General features: G+C 37.8%; 1 protein-coding gene across 7 annotated transcripts in view; it reads left to right on the forward strand.

The window, feature by feature from the left end:
• Pak3 (p21 (RAC1) activated kinase 3) overlaps positions 1-18,166 on the forward strand; it is a 267,447-nt gene that overhangs the window by 159,507 nt on the left and 89,774 nt on the right. The window contains exon 1 of one of the 7 annotated variants that reach the window (XM_031368886.1): positions 12,135-12,327. The exons of the other annotated variants lie outside the window; for them this stretch is intronic. The gene's annotated coding sequence lies outside the window, so the exon portion shown is untranslated. Of the gene's footprint in view, positions 1-12,134; positions 12,328-18,166 lie in introns of those variants that run through there. 7 annotated transcript variants of the gene reach the window in all.

Genomic DNA, 18,166 nt, shown 5'->3' on the forward strand with positions numbered 1-18,166 from the left:
GCTGTAGAAAGGGTTCAGTATTTCCCACAATGCTTTTCTCAGCAGGCTCCTCCAAGAGAGAGCAGCTCAGTCCTTGCATCTTGTGGTAGCTGGTGTGCATAGCACTGAGTCAGTCAGAGCTCAAGGCAGCCCAGCCCGGTCTCACGGGCAGCATTCACCTCTGCTGAGATCCTGCAATGGTGGCTGTGTGAGGTGAGCAATGGATTTCAGAGCATAGAGATAGGGGGTATTTGAAATATAAATAGAGCTTGCCTACTTATCTGAACTCGGGCCGCACATTAGGCCTCACAGTATGACCATTCTTTCTGGGGTGTTCAGTCTAGTATAGCTGTCCTTTTGTCTCTTGGTTCCTCCATCTCTAATATTGGAATGACAGCATTGACCTACATTTTGAGGTGAGGAGGAGAAACAACGCAACAGTCATTGGCAAGTCCTTTACAAATGTCAAGCACCTGAAAATGCTCCTCATCAAGCTGTCATTTCTTTTTCTCCTTTCTTGATATCTGAGTGGCATTTCAGCCACATGTCCGAAATCCTCCAATCAGATCCTGCAGTTTCCACTGCCCCATCTTCCAATCAGATCCTGCGGTTTCCACTGCCCCATCTTCAATCAAATTCTGCGGTTTCCACTGCCCCATGATCTTAATTTGATCTTCATGGTCAAATGCACCCAACCCACTCTTTCTTGTTTCTGGGACTAAAATTTGGTGGAACCCTCCCTCTACCTTCCCACCTAACTAGGCAGCAAAGGCAGACACCCTCCCTTAGCTCTCTAGCATGAGTCTGTAGCATGCATTGCTTTCCTTTCATCATAAAGCATTCCTAAAGGAGTTCCTGTAGTATTTCTCTGAGCAGAAACTAGATAACCAAGTGCAGGTCTTTAGTCTTACAGGACTCTACTGTCTCTTCCAAGCAGCTTTGCACATGAGGTGTGTCTCTCTTCCTCTGCATACCTGTTATCTGCCCTTCTCTCTGTCTGCTCCACAATCCATCACAGGAGCTTCCTCTGTTGCCTCCTCCACCTGCTCTTCTATACTACACCCTGCAGCCAAGATGGCTAGTTAGGATCTGATATTTCTAAGTCTCTCTCCCTGTTCCAATGTCTGTCTCTTTGTCAGCTGCTTAGGCATCTGTCCTGTTGCCCAAGTCAACATTCCCAACCCCTAGAGAATTTCAAGTAGACAAACAAGCAAAGAATATGCCAGCCATTTCTCTTTGCCTCTGAGCACACCTTGGGCCTAGGAGATGGTAGAAGTGTATCTCAGCAGCAGGAGTTTGTGGGATGCACTTTCATGAAAGGGAAGCGCCGGAGCATCAGCCATGGAATAGAAGGTATGAAATTACAGCCTTGCCGATATGGATGCATTCGACTTTCTAGAAATGGTCTGGTCCAGAATCCTCTATAGACTGACCGACAGAAGGCAACTAGAACTGATAATAATAAGCGTGCCTGGGGATCTCTCCTGGGATTTCTATGCCAGCTACACTAAGCGTTTTTATTTATGATCTACTGGTGCTAACACTGAGCTAGGCACTTTGCAAAGGAGGTTTGTTTGTTTGTTTGTTTGTTTTTCTTAAGTAGTTCATACTTCTCTTTCTGAATCTATAAGCATTGTTTGTCATTTCCATTGTAGAGGTTGGGAGGGGCTCAGTAACTAGAACTGGAACAACATGTCTGTCTGGGGAGGAAAGACATTTTCTGAAGAGGTTCCTAGCCTTCAAAGTTATTCAGTACTCACCGAGTCACGTTCCTTCCCAGATTCCCCCTCACTTATCATTCTTACCCCTCTCTCTCATATATAATCATATTTACAAACACATTACACATAGCTGAATAGATATATTCATAAATTCAAATTTTCATTATGATACACATCCACCTTACCCCCACTTGAATGTTCCCATCTACTCATGTCTTTGTATTCCTCAATATTTTCACACACATTTATATTTAGTTACATTATATAGGTAAGTAATATAATAATATATACTCTTACTCACTAATGCATCTATATAAATCAACCACTTTGTGCCCAGACATACCCTACCTTTCCCCTTGTCCAACTCAAACTTCTTTTCATAGTCATAGCCATATACAACACACCAGTTTTATATTTTCTGGCATGTTTGCACCGATATGATCATTTTTCCTCATAGTCACACACAACTGAGGGACACAGAGGTATGCACACATCCTCACCCTATTCAGATAGAAAGAGGACAGCAATATAGACAGTATCTCTGCCACTCATCCTTATTTCCTGCTCTATCCTAATGACAGGTCTGCTTTCACTCCCATGCACATCATATTCCCAGAGACTCACACTTAAACATGGAGGCAGATATTTTGACCCATATCCACACTCAAGAACTTTCTTTTCACCCTGGCATCTAATCATCACATTCAATACTATGCCTTCAGACACACAACCTGAAATACAGTTACACATACATTTCTTTTCATAAATACAGCCATGTTCACCTGCTGTCATCATTTCTCCTTTTACACCGTCACTTAGGTACAGACATGTACACAGAGATGCACATTGGCATGTATATAGTCTCATTCATTATTCATACAAAGTTCATAAATACAGACATGCTTAAGGCATAGCCATGTATTTATACTCATGCATTTTCAAATATGCATTCTCACTTTCAGAACTACACATTGCAAATTACACATCCTCACTCATTCATTTAAACACATAATAACTCTCCTGTACACTCTTACATGAACACCCTCTTACATAACAACCCCTACTCATACCATCTCACAAAAATTGTTATACTTACCACATACTAGTCCTTACACACATTTCCACTCTCGTAGTCTCATATGGATACACCCTCACACTGTTACACATATCATATAGTGACATGTGCAGTGTTCATAGTCACTAGTATGCATTTTACCTGTATGTTCTGCAATGCATGCATAATTTATATTGGAATAGATCAGTTCACATAGATACATACGTGTACCCATGCAGGTGGTTGCTAACACCATACATGCCAGTTATTGATATTTACACTCTTACACTCATTCATGTATTCGCCCTACCACATTCTCACTAACACTGTTTGATGGATAGATATACTTACTCACTGTGACCCATATGCCTGAGCAGTCCCATACTCTCCCGAAAACTTCACACTCTCAGCTTCTTCCATGGTTATATTGACAATAGGCATCTTTATATTGGCACTGACTTACACTCTCTCCCCACTAGAAGCACAGTAACTCCCATCTATCCACATTGAATCACAAGTACTAATAGCGACTCACCCTCACATTCAACTTCAGACATATTGTTCTGAAAGTCTTACCTGCATTCACAAACTGTCATTATTGTAGTTACACACACTTTCTGCATTGTGTATAGTCTAAGAGAACATTAACCAATCCCATGTAACAGTGGTGAGCTTTGCATGGTGTGATTATTTGTAGAAAGTCATGCCGTAACTTGTTATCTCTTTTCCTCAGAAGAGGATAAGGGAAAAATCAATTTCCTTAGTGCTGTGCCGTGAATAATAGAACATTTACGATTTTATGTTTATGATATAAAATTGTTGTTGGTTATACACATGGAAAGGGCAGATATGCTCCACTTAGGCACATCATATCTACCCACATATATTAATACCCTGTTGACCTGAAACACATCATTCTACAGAGGGATGGAAGGCAATTCTCCCTTTGAGAAACCTGTGCCCACACTCAGGTGTATGGGTACCCTGTGTAATCCTCTTTTAATTAACGCCTGTGTTTAAAGTGTATGCTAAAAATGCAATTCTAATAATGTCAACCTCTGCTTCATTAAAGAGAGGAAGAAAGGGAAAGAAAAGGTTAATGAGATCGTTGGATGATAAAATATGTTTCTACTGTGAGTGTGCCCACGCATATGTAGACCCCGCTGAAATTTCAACAGCTGTTACTAACAAGTCCCCAGAGGAGGTTTCTCTGTAGGCGTAGGTAAAGATAAGCTGATGGAAGTTTCTTACACTCCAGATAGACTGCAGATCTAAGAGAGTTGAAAGAAACACAGACCCAGAAATGAGCCGGAGGAATATGAACTGGGATCTAGAGATTTACAAACATGAGAACAGCCCACAGTAATCTCGTTTGTGGATGGCTTCCTCCACTGGAGTCTTTCTGGGCACAAGTGAGTGTCAATGTCTGTACCACCACTTGATAATGGTGTGGAGCACAAGTGGGTGTGAAGTAATGTCTATGTGGCATGTCTTCATTCAGGAGCACCAGTCAATCCCCTGAATCCATCATTAAGTTGAAAATGTCTTGGACAGAGTAAGTCCCATCATAGTACCTTTTAAACATTCCTACTGGCAGAAGGCCAGGCCTAGATGAACTACTTCTGTGACCCAATTAAGGAACTAAAAGGAAAAGGTAGGCAGAGGCATGTTGTCAGCACAGATCCAGTCTCTTCCTCTTCCTCGTCTTAGAATTCAGAGGATCCTTCTATAGGCTCTACATAGTGTCAGAGACAGACAAAGATCCAGATGAGTAAAGATAGATATCTGTGCCATTGAGTTACTTTCTTTTTTCATTTGTGCATGAAACAGTCATAAAAGGCGACTATCTTGAAGCTTCGCATCAAAGGTATCTTTATTGTGTCATCCAGTGGTCTTCAGGTTGTAAAGCACTTAAAGGCCCAGAAATGGTTTGAGGAAGCCACTTGCCAAAATAAACTTTCTCAGAGACATCTTGCTCAACACTGGGCTGTGCCATCTTTTCAGACGATTGTGTAAGAGTTCTCTGTCACTGGGCACAAGGTAGAGAAAGAGCTACAAGCATTAATGAGATCATTGTACTTAATCAAGATTAAGTTGCCACCTCCTTTTGGAGATAGCATTTGAGAAGCAGCCTGGCAATTTTACATTTGATATTTCATTGTAGATACTTGAAACTCACGATAGGCAATTTGTACAGTGTACAGGAAGAACTGAAGTTTTAATCCTGGATTTGCATCAATTTAACAACAGTTGCTTAGTAATAATATCAACTCTCCAGAACTTATGTGTTATTTTATTCCTTTGGAAATCCTTATAATATCTTTTAATGAAAAAGCCATTAGGAGGATAAACATAGTAAGACTGGCATTTGAATCCTTGTTTAGCCACTTTAACTGTGTAACCTTGAGTAATAAACCCTCCTAATAGTCAGTGTCTTTATCTGTAAAATGAAATGCGATACTTTAAGAAAACAGTTTAGTGTCTGCCAATAGTAAGCCTACAAGTGATAGATCCTATTATTATTTTTCCATTGCCTTTGAAAGGTACCATCAAAGGGAGAGAACTCCCAGACAGCAGAGCAATGGTGTGGAGCCAGAGCCTTTGCAGCCAAAGCCTGAGGTTCATTGGACTTACTCGATTCATTTTGAGCCTTTTATTTTAGCTTAGCCAAAAGCCAGCTGTCAGTGTTATGCCTGCTCAAGGAGACAATTGAAAACATAACTACCCTTTAGTTTCCTCAATCCCTGCTCCACCAGGGCATGTGTGACTTGCCACCTCACCAGTGTTTCTTGTCCATGAGCATGTGACATAATGATCTAAGTGCTTCTTAGAAATCTGTCAAGCCTTCAATGGTGATACCTTCATTTTCTGTGAAAGAAAGTAAGGGAGGAGGGAATGTGGGAGAAACTCCTGCCCCCTCTAATATTGAATGTCCCCTTTATGGATGGAGCATTTGCTCTTCTCCAAGGTTTGGTCTCAAATACCACAGTGGCAGCACAGTTTGCTTTCTTTGAAATTGTAAGAATATTCATGAGCAAGCAGAGAGTGGTTAGCTGAGACTAACTGAACCTTTGAAGCTTTGTGGGGCTGAAGAGGTATAAATAAGAACATAGAGACCTGAGACATAGCTTGATGGTAGGGTGCTTTCCTAGTATTTATGAATCCCTGGGCTGATCCCCCAACGTGTCCAAGAGAGAACACAAAATAAAAACCAGAACATAGGCTTCAGAGTCACAGACATGGAGTTGTAAAGTCTTCATCTTGAGTTTACTAGATCTATGGCTTTGGACAAGTGACTTAATGTTTCTGAATGTCAATGATGTTTTCATCTTTCAGATAGATATAATACTAAAGCCTCATAAATACAAGTTATTTAAACTTATATGAGTAACTTTTAAGCAGAATACCAAGGATACGATAGGATCTCCATGAATAATGGTAACTGCATTTTTAGGTTGTGAATTATGCAGCAGTAATGATAAATATCTTATTAGTAGGACATCTTCGATTATTTTGATGCACAGTCTAATCTACATGTAGAATACTGTATCCTTACATGTTTCTGATGAGCAGTCCCATCTTTCATATAAAGATATAGTGACAGAGGAGCCAAGCAATGTACAGAGCACTACCAATGGTGTAGACTAAAGGGATCTAGGCCAGAATGGATATTTGAATTTTCACATGAAAAAGTTTTATGGTACTAGAGTTACCAAATGGGAACTACTTGAACAAAAATTATTCCTTCTCATGGAAAATAGATCTAAAGGTGAGCAATGGTTTATCTGTTATCTGAAACTGACTGTGTATATTACATAATACAGGGCTGCAACCAATGTGACATCATTACAGTGTTCTTCAGAACAGGACAGAGTATTAATAGCCACAGTGGTAACAGCCACAACAAAGAAGAATGCTCCTTGATGTGTAATCTGTTCTGTCTCCCATGTTGTTCCAGTAATAGACTGCAGGGTGTTAGAATTCTCAAAACATATCTAAGTGTATCCAGAGACTTGTAGTAGCAGTTGGACATTTTGTTTTTAATGTGAAAATAACAAGAAAGCAAGCTAGGTTGACTTTGCAGAAAGGCTGGGGGATAAAAAGGAACATTTCTGACCTATCTGTAACTTTGCATCATGATCAACACATTTGGCTTGAAGCATTCTCATCTTAATTTCTTTGACCTCATACAATTCATCTCTCTGGCCTTTATGATCCCTTGCTTCTCTCCCTGTTCCAGATCTGAAGCATTGGTGTTCCCCAGAAGTCTTCTCTTTTCTATTACTCTATGCTCTTTCTGGGTAGTTTCTTCCTAGTGATGGCCTCCGAGTTAAAATCTTGGGCTCATATGTCCAGTTGTTCTTGGAATAATTCCACAAGCCAAACCAATGTGTCATAACTATGCTTCCATTGTGGGTTATTGTTCAAATGTTATCTCTACTGAGAAGACAGGCAACCAAAGATATATATGTGCCTACCATGTATGAACTGCAGTCCTTACTGTCTTTACTTCTACATTTTTCTTACTTGTGATTTCAAGAGCAAGACGTTTAAACATTTAAACATTTGTCTTGCTTCCCCATAGACATTTCTAGGTTCACTTTACTGAGATTTCCAGTGTGTCACTGTTTTGGGCTTTCTATTACTGTACTGTACTGAGATGTTTGTGTTTTGTCTTTCTAGAATTATTGTCTTTTCAGAAGAGCCTGTATACAATTTTAGATGCATTTTTAAAAACTCATTAAAAGAGATATCCTACTGGCCCAAAATGTGAGTACACTTATATCTTATAGCCCAGTGGCTGCTATGCAGAGGAATACTAGTATAATCGCATGTGTTAGCCTCATACAAAATTCAGTTTAATTTCCAAAATAGGTGCCATCTCACCTGAAATCTGTCTCCTGCCCTCCTTTTTCTGTATTATGTGTGCTTCCTATCCCTTGATCATACTCCATTATTCTGTTTTTTACTACCTGAAAATTTTTTTAAGCAGTCTTATCTTCAGTTGGAAATCACCACATTGGCACCTGTGTATTAGTTCCAAAATACAACTTAATTGTACCATTTTACTACTTGAAATGTCTTTGTGTAGGCAGAAAGAGGCCAAACCAAATAGAAAGGCACATAAAGACCTTTCTTAATTTGTCTCTACGTACTTCCTATTTCCCCTTCTTTCTCTGATCACCTCTGGACATTAACACATATAGTTCTTTGTGTCTGAAACTTGCCTTTCCTATGATCTGGTTATTCTCCCCAATTTAATTCAAATACACTTTCCCTGTGAAGCTTCTTTCTTCAGTCCCATCCTTCAGTAACAACCTGTTTTCATCCTTGACTGTCCTTTCAAGGATCCTCAAGGGGATAGTGCTGTTCCTTGTTCATCTAGGCAGTATTAGCTAGCCATTTTCTTCTGTCCTTCCCAGGTATTCACTGTGTACTTGGCATAGAACAGACATGGTGGAAATCTCAATGAATTAATAGATTTGTGAATATTTAATGATTTTCTAAGCATTGTAGAATAATGAAGAACTAAGAGCTGCAATCAATCTGTTTTCTCTCCTTAGAGAGAATTCTTTAAGAGTTGTAAAAAGACCTACTAACTGAATAGCTATCTCCCAATGAAAGCCACATAAAATGAGACCATTTAGTTTTTAATGGTAAAACAAAAGAACACCTATGTTAGGAACATTTTCCTAGATGTCTGCTCTGTTCATATATATACATATATATATATATATATATGTGTGTGTGTGTGTGTGTGTGTGTGTGTGTGTGTGTGTGTGTAGTACTAAAACATTTCGTGTAAGACCTTACTGTTTTCTTTTTTGTAGCGGATCTGGAAACAGAGCTCTTAGACTTTCAAATACTGCTTTCTACAGTTTTTACATCTCTTCTTTCTCATGCAATACCAATATCATTCAGTTCAGTAGAAACAAGTACCCAAAGCAGAGAAAAAATAAGATAATGTGCTGAGACTACTCATTTGTTAGAATGATTATTGAATAATATCTTTTGACAATATGTTAATTCCTATTTTTCAAAATGTGTGCAGCTATTACACACTAGTCATACCATATTCCTTCTCTTGAGTCCTTTGAGAACATTAACATTTCTGGTTCTTTCTTCCTTCTGAACCATCTTTTTACTACCTGGATTGCATCATATTGTATACCTACTGTCTACCTTCCATGAAGACAAGAACTGGTCATGATCCATCTCTGTATTCTCCCTATTTCCAATGCCATACTATAGGCATGGAAAGGTTGGTGGCATGGATGGAGGTGTAAATGACAGCTGTGGTTTTGAGAATAACATCTAATATTTGTATGCCATTATTTGCTTGGAAGTTACATTGTTGTCTATACATTTGGTATGTGTTTAAAGATAACATGTAGCCACTGATTGAGCTTTCCAACCTTACTTACTTTATTTATGCGTGTCACCTAGCATGATACCTGTGAAATACAGAACTGATAAAGGTTTGGTAAATAAATGAGAGTGTAAATTAGGGGCTTTTAGTAGTAAAGTCATGATATTCATTTCCTCAAAGGGTACTCAGTCTGGTTTTGACCCAAGTTTTTGTGAAATGATGTCAACCTCAGATTAACAAAGATAAAGCACTAACTGATGTGTTTTCCTCTTAAAGGCAATGGTTTAAGATTCTTTTCTTTCCCTGTATACATCCTTGTAACTTAAGATCCTTATTAAGCTATGAATAAAAAGGTAATGGGCATTTCTAGGTGATCTGCTCAAGACCGTCAGCCTAGCTAATATTTGATAATATTTTGACTGATACACCATAGAGAAGTTGCTAGGAACACTTTCAAAGGAGCTAGGATATTCTAAGATAAACGTCATTTCATACATCTGTGTATATTTATTGTGAGAAACCAGATTCTTTCTCCTTATCCACAGTATATTTGTCATGATATATTCTAAGATATAGTTGATGTTCCACAGGACAAACTTGGAAACTCCTCACTTGGTTCATCCTCAGGCCTAACTCACTTTCTTCACCAACCAAACTCTGCTTCTGTTCCATCTGCAATGTTGCTCACCAAAACTGATTTTTTTTTCCTTTGAGATGAGTGTTACGGCCTGTTGACCTCAGTTTGGGAGTTTGCTGGGGCCATAAAAAGTATACAGCAGTCTCCTTTTCGTATGTGTGTGAACACTGATGAAACAAAGCTGACTGTGTGCCAGAGTAAGGATCTGTTCTTACAGGAACCAATCACAAGTCATGTCGTCTGTAAGCAGATAGTGGCTTCTGTGACCAAGTAAGAGAATGAAGAGGAGCAAGGAGATTAAAGAGTTCATTTGATCTGACAATTTGTAAGTCCTGAGAAGACTATAGAGAGCCCAGTGTAACCAATTGTGAAGTTATTGTTCAGATTAGACTTTTTGTTTCTAAACAATTACTTTGTGTAGTTTATGATCCTTTTTTAAATCCATGGTTTTCTTTCTTTGTGTTAGTTTTGTATTTTTGAGACAAGGTCTCATGTGATGTTTGTTGACTGGTCTTGAACTCTTATTACTCCTGATTTTCAAGTGCTAGGTTTACGTGAGTGCACCACTATGCCAAGCTTGGCCAGTTCTATTTTTTTGTTTTCAAAGTAAAACACTTGTCATTGGTGGTGGTAGTTGGTGGGGTTAGGGAGGCAACAATGATGGAGAATTTTTAACCAGGGCTGTGACCAAGTAGATGTTTATATTTGATTATTTTTGAAGTGGGATAGATGAAAGTTAGGCCTTGTCACCTCCCATTCTTCCTCCAGTATTTTAGGAAAACTTTCTTTTTAATTTCTCAGTTTAGATTTCTTTTATTTGTATCTGTGTTTTTATGCTGTATCTCCTTGAACTGGACTTAGGACTGATTGTGAAATACCATGTAAGTACTGGGCACTGAACCACAGTCCTCTACAAGGACAAGTGTGCTTAACTACTGAGCCATCTCTCCAGCCGCAACCTTTTTTTAAAAAAAATAGATACTATTTCATATTTCCTAATTTCTTTCAAATAAGATTTTGAAACACATGCTAAGCCTTTTAAAATTGTGGATGTTTAAACTTTGGTTAAAAGACAAAGCCGGGGCAGATTTGTTATAATTTATGTATGCTAGGTCAAACTGCTTAACTGACAGATCTTATAGGAGATCACTTTTGGCTGAAATATAAACTGTGCCAAGTTGATCTAAGTTCTTGGTTTAGAAAAAAGACCAGGTCTCAGTTGCCCTCTGCAGACATGCATGGACATCTACATTACAGAGAGGCATTGTGGGTGCAGGGAAACTAGAGACACAACAACGAGCTAAGCTAATGAGCTATGAGTCACAGGTTGCAAAGCAGCATTGAGGCATCTCAATGCTAATCCAAAAAGCCCTAGGAAATGCAGCAATTGAAATTCTGAGCTTAAATTTAAGAAAATGTGTTGACGTTTCACTGTGGTGGATAATTATAATCTATGCATAGTAACAGGGAGCAGCTAGAATGCTGGAGACCCAAGACATTGGCTCACCACGCCCTGCTCCCGAGGGCTATTTAGTCTGCATCTAATTTGTTCCATGTGAATGTTTCCAAGGATATTACATTTTCTATTTTAGAACCCGGAAATGTTTTATTACTGGATTCTGCTTTCCTTTTATTTTCCCTACCTATTTCCTTTGAGGTGTCTTTTAGTGTTAATTATTTCTGGTCTTCCATGCTTAAAAATATCTCTGACTTTGTATTTGATGCATCCTACTTTACCTTAGGTATGCTGGTACTGGCAACAAAAATCTGAAGCCTGTAATGATGCATTAGTCTGATAATATAAATACACATCAGACAATCATTAACAATTTCTTGGCATTAGCTCATGGAGCATATACAATAAATAATGAAGTATTGCGCTGCATATATTTAGAGCCTTGAGAAGTCATTTTGAAAGAGAACTATTTGTCCCTTATAATATATGTTGAATATGAGGTCCAGATGCTGAGCCTATACCTATTGACGTCCTTTTTGTTTTACAGCCTGACCCTGAAATTTGTAACTATAATCTGCTGATTTCTTGGACTCAATGCCAGGCTTCTGCTGGAAACAATGGAAGTCTCTCATAAGAACGTTAGCAGAGGACAGGATGACTATACAGCTGACCTCATTTGTGTGTGTGAATGACAGAGAACATGACTGTTTTCTGTGTGAGCGTGCTTGTATGTGTGTCATCAGTGAGCTATCTCTTGCATAATCTAAGATTGAAACTAGACGGCTGTAGAAAGAGCTAGCGCCTCCCTTGCTTGTCCGGCTGCTTTTGCAAACCTCCTGCCTAACAAGTAGGTCAGCTCCTCCTGATCAAATGATATTACAAATGGCTTCCCTCCATTATCCACTGTAATGGTATCTCCCTGGCGAGGTTCTCTGAAACAGCACACCCCAGTCTCCGATAGCAGAGTTCTCTTGGTGAGTGCTCCCAGAAGAGGCAAGCTCTAAAACAAGGCCGTCTAAGAACTGGTACAATTGGTCAACAAAAACTTCTGGAGTTTATCAATAAACGGCGTAGCCTTGGGTCTTTGGATGGGAAAAGCAAATGAACTCAGTAAGTACCAGCCTGAAGTGAGTTGATATGAAAAGGCTACACTTATTCTATTACTATTTCAAGAGGTTAAAAATAGATATATGAAAAGCGTGTGCATCTTTCTGTTTACTTGGATATATATTTTGTTGTAGTGTGTAGTTAAGAGGGAAATGGCAAGAGTTGAGGAGTTTAAAGTACCCTAGACTTGGTGGCTTTGTCACTTAACCTATACTCTTCATGGAGGACAAAGAGATGGTACTGAGTTCTTTACTGTGTTGATGTGAGTAGACCATGAAAGTTATTTTAGAAATTACAATCACATATATATATATATATATATATAAAGCCTTTAATATAAATATATATGCGTATATTTGTTATATATAATATGTATATATAATATATAATATATATATTAAAAATGAGATGTTGTTAACCAGATGCTGGCTGCCTTTGAAATGATGCCCATCTGCTTTGCAGTTAGACTACTGCTAATATTTGCATGCCTTTCTTGGCTCAGACTTGCTCTAAGTAGCAATGTAGGCTTATGTAACATTCAGAGCTGAAACTAATGCCTAGAATATATCATGCTCCATTTAATTGTCTTAAATGCAATGCTTGTTGGGAACAATACACTGTACTAGCTAATATGAAAATATGCACTTATAATGTTACCCTCATGGAACTTATGATCTATTAGGAGGGAATGACATCCATAACGGCTCCATGCAGTTTGAGATAAGATGACAGAACTCCTAAGTTGGGCCCACACAGCTGCCAGTGGTTAATGGATGGCTTCTTCCTTGTTCACCTAATCTGAGAGTAGCAGTGTGGATCTAGAATATCTTAGAGACTCATATCTGGCTTGTTATCTTTTTAATAAAATACCTTCATTGACATAACATATTATAGGAATTAATGCCTGAAACATGTCTAGAAATATTCAGATAAAAGCTATTACAGAAATAGAAAGTAATATTTAATACTTTTTTCATACTATATTGTAGCCTTATGAAAGGGTACATAATTTTTCCTTTTCCTTTCTTTCTGTGTCTCTGTGTCAGTCTCAGTCTCTCTCTTTCTCCCTTTTTCTTTCTTTGGAGGTTGGGAGGAAGGAAGCAATTTACAAATTATCTACTATATTTCCTTATGTTGTCAGCCATGAATTTTTGAATTGGGCAAGTTTCTTTGCTAATAATACATACAAAATAGAGTGGAATTGATGTTAGCCTAGGCTAATTATCAAGACATAGCTTATTTCCCACTGAGGTCTATGCTTGACACTTATATTGCCATCTTGAAAATGTGTGTTTAGGGTATAAAGGAATGTAGGAAAAAAGCCAATAAATATAATTCTTGAATCTTCTTTCCTACCACCGAAGTATAGTTCAGCATATACATCATTCCAGTAAAGATAGCAATCTCATCTTTATACACCAAAAATTGATTTTGCATTGATATATTCTCTAAGGAGACATGTGATGACTTTAAATCTATGCTTATTCAATACTTTGAAGTCTAAAGGCTATCGTTAAGTTTTAATCTTTGATCTACAGCACTAATTCTTTCTATGCAGAATTTAAGAGAACTCTGTTACAAGCCTAGTATGCTTCTGTAATACTAAAATCCATCTTTTTATGTGTCCTTTTGTTAAATGATTATTATGTCATCACTGCTTCTTAAACATTCTATTCCATTCCATTCCAGTTTAGTTCTGTCTAGTCTAGTCTAGTCTAGTCTAGTCTAGTTTATTCTATATCTATGTATCAGACACATTACAGTTTACCCTGGACATTTCTTTTAGGTTCTGGGACATTTCCATCCCAGCCTTATGTTGTATTGTATAGTTTCTTATCCAAAGGATATTAAACAATGTTGGGGTGATCACCAATGTCTGTTAATAGGCTTATGTTGGTACTGGTTTTTTTGGTGGGGGGCTTTCATTTGATTATGGCTGTACATTTGTTAGGCTCAGCTTTTGGTTGAAAGGCAGATAACATACTTGTTCTATTGCAAAAGTATGCAAGTAAATAATAAAATTTGAAAGTGCACATGTTTATTTCTATGTATGGCTCTCATGGTATTTGTTTAAAATACTTATTTCATTTGCTTATGGCTTAATAAATGGTCTGGTAAGTGGTGGTAAAACCAGAATTTCTGGCTTCTCATCCTTCATGTACCTGGTGTATAGTACCTGTAATAAATAGGCATAGTTGGCATTTTGGCTGCACCCTATTCAACATATTTATCATAGTGTGGGTTTTGATCATATTAGCTAGTCTATAGTTAATTACTTTTCTTTCCCCTTGACTTTTAGATTCATGTAAATTGGTGACTTTCTTTTATAAGCTCCTGAGAGTTTAGCCTGGTACTGAATAGCAGGAGAATGCATGTTGGGAAAGTGGGAGAACAGCAATAGTACTTGAACATATCTAATCATTGCATCTATAGTTGCCCTGCATCATAATAGCTAGTTTCAAGAGGCAAGTCAGTAAGGGGCTGTGTGCAGTCGTACAGTGATCATGCATAGATACTCTCACACTTACGGATGAGACTGAGAAGAGAAAGAGAAAGACATGAAAATAGCCATAATGTCTCATAGTTATTTTTTAAATAGACTGTTTAGGATCCTTAGTCATAGTGAAATTAAAATCCTTTTTAAAAACAATAGTATATTCATTTCAATTGTAATTACAGAGAATGTGTCAACACTAACTCCCAAGGGATGGCTCAAAAATACATAGCATCCACAAAAACCATTAGAATTCTTTGTGAAGAAATGTAGTAGCTTTGTAATCAGGTTACAAAAAGATGTAAAATTGTGGCTATTTGTACACTAGTGTTAACTATTTTTCCACAATGCTAAGGGTCAGTATCTGAAAGGGAAACACATGTCCTGTGGCTGGATCTAAAGTGCCACTCGAAAGTCTCTGTTGTAGAAGTGAAAAACAACAGTTTTTTGACTGTGCTCCTATAGAATAATAGTGCTTTTGTATAATACCGAAATGGAACCTACAGCCATCCCAAACAAAATAGTCTCTTTTAAGATCTTGGAAATAATGACATCATAGGCAGATTGAAGCAGTGATCCATTAATAGTGTCCTTTGTAGAAAGCTGTCTCAGAAGAGGACCCGATATAGTAAATTGGTATTCTTTACAAACATAATAGGATTCTCTCTTTCAACATTTATGGAAGAGTACAAGATACCTCCCACTTGGGAAAAAGATACGTTAACACCAAGACTTCCTCATGAATGCATTCCCTTTCTCCACTGTTTTCAAAAGCATACTCTGAACCATTTGCTTTAAAGGTGGGTTAACCATGTCAAGAAGATAATTTTTGTTTATATTTCAAAAAACCTGACAAAGAACTGAACTAGTATCAAAATAATTTAAACAAAATAAAATCTGTAACATCTATGCAAACGGAGAGTATTTAGGTCGTGCTTCACATTCCCATTGTAGAACTGGACTTACATTCTTCAGTTTCAGCTTCGTCTCTGTAATGGTTGATTCCAAGCCTTCAGATGACCTCCTGATGAGACAAATGAAGCTAAAGCAATTGCAGTTTGTTGAGAAGTAAAAGGCCTTTCAAATAAGCTCAGTTCTCTGCAAAGTTCCTGGGATATCATACCATGCATGTGGTTGTATGTATTTATGTGTATATGTGTGTGTGCGTATATATACATATGTCTATCTTTCTATCTATCTGTCTATCTATCTATTCATTGTACATGTATTTTTGAAATTTGGGTTATAGGTTGTTAGTATAGCATAGAAGACTTTAGGTCCAGTTTTCTATCCAAAGTAACCCTCAGATTTTCCAACTAAAACATATTTTGTCAGATAGCCTCAGAGTCATCAGGTAGCCAGAAAAGAAACAGCACATAAGCATGCTGCCTTTTTAGAGAGTATAATTAGGAATGTGTAAATAGGTGTGGAAGCCACACCTACAGATGAAGAACAAAGGAGCACAGTATGTTAAATTACGTGGTTGCCCTAGAACCCTTGTTGTCTTGCCTGGTTGTGCAAGATCAGATTTGTTCTAAAGAGGGTATGATTGTCTCTTTGACTTCTGTCATATCAAGTTGAGTAATACGTCATCAGAAAATATGTATCATCTGTAACATGGTAGCTCTTTATCTATGTAGTACACAACCTTCCAGAAATCCTTCTCTTGGTATTTCTACTTAAATACTCAGGTCCTGCCTAGTAACTTTCACACTTAGTTTTTATAAAGCTAGATGTTGCATAGCTGAGATTTCTGTAATAATAAGTTAACACTTGGACAGTATTCTCAAGCCCAGAACAATCAGTCTCACACCAAATTATTCCCAGTGGCTACATGAAAACTGTGAGCTGGGCCAGTAAAATATAATGCCACCAATGAAGTCAGTCTGGAGAAGAGTAGGTTTAGAAAGATCAAAGGTCAAAATGCAAACGAGAATGTAGTTCATTAGCCCTGCTTTCACATGTACCATTAGCATGTGGTACGTGCTGTATTAGTATATTCTCCACCTTGTTTTTTCATTGTACCTTATGCTTTAGTGCTACAGTTTCCTCTCCAATTTCTCTTCCCAGCCCCACGCACACTTTCCCTCTCCCCTCCCCCATCTATTCCTCCTCCCTTTCTCTTAAGAAAAGGGCAGGCCTCCAATGGTTATTAAACAGCCACACCCAACATCCTTTACTTTCCAGCAGTCCCTTAGGATGGGAGTGGGGCATCATGGACTGTATATATCAATTACATTTAGAACATAGGGAAGTAATTTAAAATTTTATTACCATATATTAATTATATAAAATAATGAGATTCATTATGCTATGTGATACATGTACATAATGTACCTGGATCATATTTACCTCTTTCTTGTCTTCCTTCATCTCTTTTTCTGGTCCTCTTTCTTGTCCTAAACTCTCCCTTCAACTTTAATATCTTTTATTTAACCTGTCTTCTACATGTGAGAGAAAACATACTATTTGTCTTTTTAGAGTCTGGCTAATTTAATTTGTTTTGCTGTTTTCCAGTTGCATTCATTTTTCTACAAACATGATTTCATAAAATATAGTAAAAGTTTTAAATTTTCTTCATATGATATAACTTATAGGTAATTACTAAACTATTAATGACTAAAGCTAAAAGGAATTATGGCAAACTCTCCCTTCCTCCCTCCCTTCCTTCCTTCCTTCCTTCCTTCCTTCCTTCCTTCCTTCCTTCCTTCCTTTCTCTCTTTCTTTCTTTGTGACAGAGTTCCTGTGCATACCCTTCGCTATCCCGGAACTTGCTTTGAAGACCAGGCTGGCCTTGAACTAAAGAGATTCACCTGCCTCTGCCTCTTCAGTGCTGGGATTAAAGTCATGCCCCACTACCACCTAGCGGCAGACCATTTGTTATTCCAGCAGTTATTTTTACTGCTGTACTTATGTTCATTTAAAGTAAATATTCTTTTATAAAGTGACATGATAACTTGTATTTGGATAATTAACATATTGCTAAATTAATACTAAGTAATACTTTATAAGTCTGAGATTCCATTGTAGCTAGGTTTGATTTTGTTTATATGAAAAGCAGGAATTCATTCAAAAGACACTTTTAGAACCTCACTTGTGCCTGTGAAGGTCAACTCTTTTGAGAGGAGGGCACACTTTTTCCAGTTCATCCTCAGAGTTGGATAAAACAGGAATATCTCCTGCTTTTGACACAAGAGCCTAAATTACAGTGAAATTCTGAATAAGTAATAAATTCTTAAAACCTACGCTAGACTGTGCAATCAAGGTACCTTTCTGGGGCATGAACTATGACAGAGAGTAAAATTATAATATCCTTCAGTGTGCTAGAGGTCCGCCTTTGGCCATAAT

This window comes from Mastomys coucha, chromosome X (genome assembly GCF_008632895.1).
Source record: "Mastomys coucha isolate ucsf_1 chromosome X, UCSF_Mcou_1, whole genome shotgun sequence".
In the NCBI taxonomy this organism is placed as follows: domain Eukaryota; kingdom Metazoa; phylum Chordata; class Mammalia; order Rodentia; family Muridae; genus Mastomys; species Mastomys coucha.